The 7878-nt window shown below is 37.7% G+C and overlaps 1 long non-coding RNA gene across 1 annotated transcript; it reads left to right on the plus strand.

Annotated features, from left to right (window-relative positions):
- The first annotated feature begins 226 nt into the window (after window positions 1–226).
- LOC112099524 lies at window positions 227–2423 on the plus strand. The gene is made up of 4 exons (XR_002906265.1): window positions 227–423; window positions 1302–1703; window positions 1805–2026; window positions 2128–2423. It is a non-coding gene; the product is annotated as an uncharacterized LOC112099524 (long non-coding RNA).
- The last annotated feature ends 5455 nt before the right edge of the window (window positions 2424–7878 follow it).

Consider the following 7878-nt stretch of genomic DNA (forward strand, 5'->3'; position numbering starts at 1 on the left):
CTGAAATGGAAGTAGCCTTGTGAGAGCTGCCTATTTTGGATTCAGGACGAAATATTTAAGAAGCAAGCAAGTAAATAAATCAGGAAAATAATATTCGGCCACCCTCATTCCAGAGGGAAGCCAAAAACGACATACTTATATGCCGTTTTGAAGTTTTAGATTTGAAAATTAAAAATAAATTTTACCATTAAAAAATAATAAAAGCTAATCAAAAGATATTAAAAAATCTAAATTCTTATCCCTCCCCTCGCTCACCGCCTCTCTCTTTGACTCACCCGCTCTGTCCCTCTTACTCTCACCCACGAAGCTCGTTCCCCTCTCACTCACCCACAAGCTTGCTGTCAATATTTTGCTCAGATCTCAGCTAACGCATCATCAAAACCGCAACCATGACGCTAGGCTGAGGAGGATCCAGTGTCGTGGGTCAGTTTCTTCTCTGATCTTGCCCTTTTTTGTTCAATCTATTTATGCCCTGGATTGATTTATTCTCTTTGTTTTGTTGTGTTTCTTGTTCTGGCAAAATCTATTTATCTAATTCACATACGGGTCGCAGCCGTTGCTTTTATTATTTTATAATTTTTTTTGGGTGGTTTTGTGTAGTCTTATGAACATTCTTTTTGGCATAAATGCATCTGGGTTACTACGTGCCTACGTTTGATTGTTAATTAGACCTGATCCGTAATTCTATGCGTTTTTTGAATTTTTGATCGCGAAATTAAGTTAATTTAGTTTAATATTATTAGATTATTGTCACCTAAAATTAGTATATTTAATCAGTCAAAGAAATTCTTTTGACACGGACTTTATGAAACCTTGTATGTGATACTTTGCTTAGCAAAGTACTTGGATTTTGGATTTTTTTTCTATTTATATTTTAAAATTACTAGAAATAAGTTATTTGAAGTGTGATACTTTGTGAAATGTTAAAGCTTACGGTTTGGTTGTAATTCTGTTTTTGCTTATATATGTTTACGTCTGTTGGCATTCTTTTTTTTTTTTTTTTTGGTAATTGAAGTTTGCATATATGGTGTGTATTAAGATTTTCAAGTGGTTCTTCAAACATATTCTGGGTAGTTTGATATATCACATGTTTCTGTGAATTCTTTAGTTGAGGCAATTGTTTTTGGTCTTATCTGCATTATTAAGTTCTTTACCACATAGAATTCCCTAATTTTCTTCTGCTAATCCAGTAATTGCAGCTTCATTCTAAGGTTCTTCATTTTCTATAAAGCATATATTGCTTCATTAACCCTCCTCTAAATATGTTGCAAATATGTATTTGATTCATTCCAATCTTACAGATCATTGTTGGATGCCGAATCAGCATACAATGCTTACAATTGTGAGAGAAAAATGAACAACCAATTGCCCAGTTCAGTTACGCTTTAAGCTAGGAAGATTGACGTAGAAACATTTGTTTAAGTGTAATTACCTAGGTAGGTGAAAAAGGTCCAAAATCGTCAAGCACACTGTCAACTAAGGCTGGTCGGCGACGTGAACGGCGTGATAGCGATGTCGGTGATGGGCTGGTCGGCGATGGGCGTGGCGTGACAACAAGTTTCGTGGGTGAGTAACAGCCTGAGAGAAATAGCTCGCAAGTGGGTGAGTGAGAGAGGCAGATCGGGTGAGTGAGAGAGACAGAGCTGGTGAGTGAGAGGGAAGGTGAATGAGAGAGAGACAGAGCAAGCGAGTGAGAGGGACGGGTAAGAATTTTGGATTTTTCAAATTCTTTAGATTTAATTTTAATATTTTTCAATGGTAAAATCTATTTTTAATTTTCAAATTTAAAACTTCGAAACGGCAGAGAAAGCATGGGTTTCTGGCTTCGTTATGGTCTCGTGGTGATGGGCTGGTTGGCGATGGGCATGGCGTGACAACAAGTTTCGTGGGTGAGTAACAGCCTGAGAGAAATAGCTCGCAAGTGGGTGAGTGAGAGAGGCAGATCGGGTGAGTGAGAGAGACAGAGCTGGTGAGTGAGAGGGAAGGTGAATGAGAGAGAGACAGAGCAAGCGAGTGAGAGGGACGGGTAAGAATTTTGGATTTTTCAAATTCTTTAGATTTAATTTTAATATTTTTCAATGGTAAAATCTATTTTTAATTTTCAAATTTAAAACTTCGAAACGGCAGAGAAAGCATGGGTTTCTGGCTTCGTTATGGTCTCGTGGTGGCCGAATATCATTGCCCAATAAATCATGATTCTTCGAGAGACCCAGCAACCGCTTGTGAAAACACAATGGTTATTCCTAAAGCCAAGCAACTCTCAGCACGAAAAAGTGTTAAGTGGCCAACAACTCCTAACAACCCTTAGACTAAGTCCAGCACTTACCATACTATGTCCTATATAATTGAAACGTAAATAGATTATTGACAGCAAAACAAAATAATAACTTAATATAATGACATGTAACAATGTACATTTTTTATTTTTTGTTTTTGTCAATTATGCGTTAGTGTTTGATGCCCTTCTTTCAAAAATAAATAAAAATTGATGCACATGTACCGCAATGTCAGTTGTGAGGGAGGTGTGACGAGTAATGATTAAAATATACAAGTGATGAAATTTTGAATTCCGATATAAATGCATAAATGACATAATATTAATTATTAAATATAGCAAGTAAATTTTGATGCCATCATTTTAAAAAATTAACAAAAAATAAACAAATTCATATTCATGTGCATGTCTAATGCTTTACTTATATAAGTTCATCTGGGTTTTTATTTGAGCAAATACAATTATTGGTAGTTAGCATATAGAAGCACAATTAAAAAGTATATCTCGACCGTGCTCAGGTACATGTCGAAAGAATTAAAGAAAAGGAGCTCTCTAGATTCTGTTTGTTTGATAAGAAAATGAATGGAAAATTTTATTGATTCAAAGAGAAAATTTGTTCGCTGGATTCTTATTTGTAAGTCTTACTAATGAATTGAGAGTACATTGATAAATATAGCTGTGTGTGGAAACTTCTACTGCAACAAACTCGTGTGTACATTTCCAGCGCGCTAACTATAACAACCTACTGAGTAAGTTTGGAGGGAAATAACAACTTGTTTAACTGTTTTACAACTTGGCTGCTGACTCATCATTACACTGAAAATCCCAGCTGACTTCAACTGCTGACTTAGCATTTATTCTTAACAGAAAGATAATGATAAAAAAGTTGCTTCAGAATTCGTGGGCACGCACGCACGCTATGTTAAGAATCAAAAGCTAAAGCAACAAGAAACTCAATAATCGTGGGAATGATTCATTATCTTATTGAACAAACTGAGGCTTTATAAATAGCCTTTACATAATAACAGAAAAGCGAAATATTAGCTCACATTTGCCACTGCATCAACGTGCTAACACTAACTAACAACTTGAAAGTAGTAACAAGCATATCCTAAAGACTAGGATTTGTTTTAACTGAAAGCAGCTAAACTTTAGGAAAACACCAACAGAAACTTTGACTTCTTCTCTTCATTCCCTCCCTTAAACTAGTTCCCAACTAGTTTATCTCAGGAACCTGACAAACTCCTAGTTGACTTCTGAATTTCTGGAAAACATCCACAGTAAGGGGCTTTGTCATCACATTTGCCAACTGATCTTTAGTCCCACAATATACCAATTCAACAACTCCATCTCGAGTTAAATCACGAAGGAAATGGAAGCGCACATCAATGTGTTTGCTTCGACCATGAAGTACTGGATTTTTGGATAACTGAATAGTGGAACTGTTATCACAATAAATCGTAGTACACTTACTTTCCTCCAAACTCAGCTTCTCAAATATCCTCTTCATCCATATGGCTTGACTTGCACATGCAGCTCCAGCTACGAACTCTGCCTCTGTGGTGGATAGAGTAACAATTGGTTGTTTTTTCGAGGACCAAGCCACAGCTCCTGAACCTAGCATAAACACATAACCTGATGTGCTCTTGCGATCATTCAAATCCCCTGTATAATTACTGTCTGTATACCCAACCAGACCCTCATTTCCTCCTTTTTTTGTAAAAAACTCCAAGCTCTATTGTTCCTTTCAAGTACCTCATGATCCTTTTGACTGCCAACATATGCAATTCAGTTGGTTTTGACATGTACCTGCTTACCAAGCTCACAGCATATATTAAATCCGGTCTTGTAGCTGTGAGATACATGAGACATCCCACCATTTGCTTGTACAAAGTCTCATCAACTTGAACTCCATTTTCATCCTTAAACAACCTGCAACCTGGGACTATAGGGTTGTAAACCAAGTTACAGTTCTCCATTTTAAATTTTCTCAATACCTCCAGCGCATACTTTCTTTGGTACATGTAAATTCCATCTGACGTTTGCAACACTTCAATACCAAGAAAGTATCTCATTCTTCCCAAATCAGTCATGTCAAATTCTTTTAACATAGAACTGTATTGCGGAAACGTGGGTTGAGCAATTACTAATATTGTAACTTCTGGAGAAATATAAATGTGGTGATAAACAAATGCAAAGAAAATAGGACACAATAAATTACGTGGTTCGGCGTAATGCCTACGTCCACGGGCAAAAATTGGAAATAATTTTACTAACAAATTGGAATTTACAAAAGTGGAAAAAACTCACAAAACCCACAACCCCAATACACCCAAATGGAACCTCACTAGAACACTCAAGTGAAAGCTCTCTCAAATTCTCTCAAAGAACTCACTTGCAATTGCTCTCTACTTCTCTCAAATTGGGATGATTAACAAATGAGGAATTGTCTCTATTTATAAGGAAAAATGGGGTGCACTATTGCACCAACCCCAACAAAATTGTCAACATAAATTAGGCACCTACCTTATGAATTTGTCTTCAAATTTGCTTCTCCAAAGTTGAATGCATGCATGGCAACAACTTGTCAAATATTTGTGCCACCAACCTCCAATTTGTCAAGAAAAAACCGTGTGAAAATAAGCTTTGTGGGCTGACTTTTCAACAATTCTCCACCTCGGCGAAAATTTAATAAATCTGAGCCGACTATCAACAAACTACCTTCCAGTTTCTGCCTTCTCTAGCTGCTTTTAAACTTGTAGGATGTTGATCAAGTTTAGACAATGCTCAAACTTGATCGTCGTCACCACCTTAGTCAACATATCTGCGGGATTCTCTGCAGTCTTGATTTTCTGAAGAAGAATCTTCCCCTCATTAACAATTTCCCGCACAAAGTGAAATCGTACATCGATGTGCTTCGTACACGCATGATAAACTTGGTTCTTCGTTAAGTGAATAGCACTCTAACTATCGCAATACACATTAATGTGCTTCTGTGCCAATCCCAAGTTTTCAAGCAAACCTTGTAACCAAATAGCCTCTTTAACAGCCTTTGTAATTGCCATGTACTCGGCCTCTGTGGTCAACAGTGCAACTGTAGACTGTAGTGTAGACTTCCAACTAATTGGCCCTCCAGCAAAAGTAAATACATATCCGGTGGTTGACCGTCTTTTGTCCAAATCACCAGCATAATCAGAATCAACGTACCCGATCACACCTTGACCAAGTGTATCGTCTCTTTCAAACAATAAACCAATATCCACGGTCTTCTGAATGTACCGTAGAATCCATTTTATAGCTTTCCAATGTCCTTTACCAGGATTATGCATATATCTGCTCACTATACCGAGTGCACGTGAAATGTCAGGCCTTGTACACACCATTGCATACATCAAGCTACCCACTGCATTTGAATACGGAACTTGTAACATGTATTCTCGTTCTGCATCTGTTGGAGGAGATAATTGTGCAGAAAGCTTGAAATGAGAAGCCAACGGGGTACTTACAGGTTTTGTCTGCTCAGTCATACCAAACTGTTGTAGTACCTTCTTCAAATATTGCTTCTGAGACAAGCTTACTTTGCCACGAGCTCTATCTCTACATATCTCCATGCCAAGAATCTTCTTAGCTTCACCCAGATCTTTCATCTCAAACTCTTGGTTGAGTTGAGTTTTCAACTTCTCTATCTCATATTTGCTCTTCGATGCTATTAGCATATCATCGACATACAATAGCAAATAAATGAAAGATCCTTCTTGTAGCTTACGAAAATACACACAATGATCAAATTTGTTTCTTGTGTACCTTTGCCCTTTCATAAATTGATCAAATCGCTTGTACCACTGCCTCGGAGATTGTTTCAACCCATAAAGCGACTTTGTCAATTTGCAAACCCAATTTTCTTTTCCAGCAACCTTGTATCCATCTGGCTGAGTCATGTAGATTTCCTCTTCCAAATCACCGTGTAAAAATACAGTTTTTACATCAAGTTGAACTAGTTCAAGATTAAATTGCGCAACCATGGCTAGCAAAATTCGAATAGACGAATGTTTCACAACTGGAGAAAATACCTCATTGTAGTCTATTCCTTCCTTCTGAGTGTAACCCTTCGCTACCAATCTAGCCTTGTATCGAATTTCATTTTTACGAGGAAATCCTTTTTTTTTTTTGCATATACCCATTTGCACCCAATTGCCTTCTTTTCCTTAGGCAGTGTAACTAACTCCCAACTTTCATTTTTGTGAAGAGACTGCATTTCTTCGTTCATTGCTTTCTTCCACTGTATACTTTCTGGATTACTTACTGCTTCTTTGTAAGTGGAAGGAACATCATCATCTACAATTGAAAGTGCATAGGCCACCATATCAACAAAGCGAGCAGGTCTGCGAATCTCTCTGTGTGGCCTTCTATATGCAATTGAATCATGTTGCTGTGAAGGTTCCTGGGTCAGAACCTCTTCATCATTTTCGGTCGATGGAGAACCACTATCCATCTCATCGACACCAGCTGGATCAGCTTTAACTTTTTCAAACTCCACCTGCTGCAAAGTGCTACTGGTCTTGTCATCCTCTTGAGAATCCTTTTGTTTTAACATGGTTGATTCATCAAAAGTTACATCTCTGCTGAAAATAATCTTCTTCGTAACAGGACACCAGAGACAGTATCTTTTTACTCCACCAGTTATACCCATGAACAATGCTTTCTTTGCTCTTGGGTCTAACTTAGATTCTTTTACATGATAATAAGCAGTGGAACCAAAAATATGTAAAGAATTATAATCAGTAGTAGGTTTACCAGTCCACATCTCCATGGGTGTTCTGCCCTCAATTGCAGTTGATGGCAAACGGTTGATCAGATGGCACGCATATACAACTGCCTCAGCCCAAAACTCTTTGCCCAATCCAGCATTGGACAACATACACTGAACTTTCTCCAGTATAGTCCGGTTCATGCGTTCTGCCACCCCATTCTGTTGTGGTGTATCTTGAACAGTGAAATGTTGCACAATACCCTTATCTTGACATATTTGAAGAAATGGATCATTCTTGTACTCACCACCATTGTCTGAGCGAAGTCTTTTGATCTTTCGACCAGTCTGAGTCTCGACCATTTTCTTCCATTTCAGAAATATGCCCAAAACTTCATTTTTGTTCTTCATCAAATACACCCACACTTTTCTTGAATAATCATCAACAAAAGTAACAAAATAGTGCATACCTCCCAAAGAAGATGTTTTGGTAAGTCCCCACACATCACTGTGAACATAGTCCAGAATTCCTTTTGTATCGTGAATTGATGAACCAAACTTTACCCTTGTCTGCTTGCCCAGAACACAATGTTCACAAAATTCTAATTTGCAAGAATTTGTACCTTTCAATGAGCATTGCTTCGCTAAAGTCTGCAAAGTTTTTTCACTAGCATGTCTCAAACGCATATGCCACAACTTGGTTGCTTCTGAATCTGCATCTTTTTCAGAAATTGTTGATGCTGATCCAATAACTGTACTTCCTTGGAAATAGTACAAGTTATTTCTTCTTGTGCCTTTCATTACCGTTAGCACCCCAGCTACTACCTTCAACAATCCACCTCTTAAAGTGATTGTG

Source organism: Citrus clementina, unplaced genomic scaffold (genome assembly GCF_000493195.1).
Source record: "Citrus clementina cultivar Clemenules unplaced genomic scaffold, Citrus_clementina_v1.0 scaffold_3, whole genome shotgun sequence".
NCBI lineage: Eukaryota > Viridiplantae > Streptophyta > Magnoliopsida > Sapindales > Rutaceae > Citrus > Citrus x clementina.